General features: G+C 34.6%; 1 pseudogene; it reads right to left on the bottom strand.

Annotated features, from left to right (window-relative positions):
- Window positions 1-397: 397 nt before the first annotated feature.
- Window positions 398-545, bottom strand: LOC115940351 (small nucleolar RNA U3; annotated as a pseudogene).
- Window positions 546-1,114: the final 569 nt, after the last annotated feature.

Here is a 1,114-nt window from a genome sequence, read left to right on the forward strand (position 1 = left end):
TGTTGAAATTATAGGATCCTTTTCTTTCTTCTTTAAAAATAAAGCTTATGTGTATTTGGAGCTTCCAGTGATGGTTAAGTCTATAATAAAGGGCAGAATCATGCATTCAATATTTAGTGTACTTTTGGAATGAAACCTCTTACATGTTTAAACATATGTTTCTTTGTAAATATTTCTCTTCTCCATTTCTCTAGCCAAGAGATAGAAAACAATTTCTATTTTGCATGCTACCTTCAATCTTTTGATTAATAGTGGCTCCCTGAATACAAATCTAAGACTAAGTCCAAGATCAAGGCCCCATTCAGAGGTAAAGAGTATCATAGTTCATTATCAGGAGTTACACGGACACAGAGGGAAGTGTTGGTACACATGGTGTGTACCTTTGACCTCATCTTTTTCATCTCAGTTTCTAGAAGGAGAAAGTTAAGTATGGATGTTGTGAAAAATCCCAGCTCATCTCATGTTCGAAGTGTCATAGGCTAAGTTGGAGAGGTCCCTACCACATTATGACAAACTATAGAAATGATCCCTGAAAGTATAGTGTTGTCCCTACCACATTAAAATCTTCACATTAGCAGCCAATATGCTAAGTGCTTTACATATACTGACTGTACTGAGTCCTATACCCTCAGTCACTCCACTAAACTGAAATCACTGTTTCTCAATAAAATATTCAAAACCTTGTCATTAAAAGATGTGAAAAATAGATCACTTTGGCTTCAGTTGCACTTTTGGTGAGGGCGTCATATATGCTGTTACCTTATTTCAAAATAATACCAAACATTTCATAGAACATTCAGTTCAGTATAACCATAGGGGCCAAGTCCATGCATAGCTTTCTTCTTAATATCAGCATTACACTATTGTTGATCTTGAAGAATTAACTTAATCCTATGCAACTATATAGTGAATCCTCCACCCACAACTGCAGTATCTTTCTCATAAGAGTTATCACTTTGCTTTGGTTTATACTATATGGTTTTTTGATGATCATCAAATATTGCTTATTAAGGGCCACTTGTTCTTGACATCTTTCTAAAATTAGCAGGAGAAACAGACACAGTTCTTATCTTTTTGAACCATGGATACTTTGGTTTATTTAATTTTCACTTGA

Source organism: Leptonychotes weddellii, chromosome 1 (genome assembly GCF_054177405.1).
Source record: "Leptonychotes weddellii isolate Sample4059 chromosome 1, ASM5417740v2, whole genome shotgun sequence".
Lineage (NCBI taxonomy): Eukaryota > Metazoa > Chordata > Mammalia > Carnivora > Phocidae > Leptonychotes > Leptonychotes weddellii.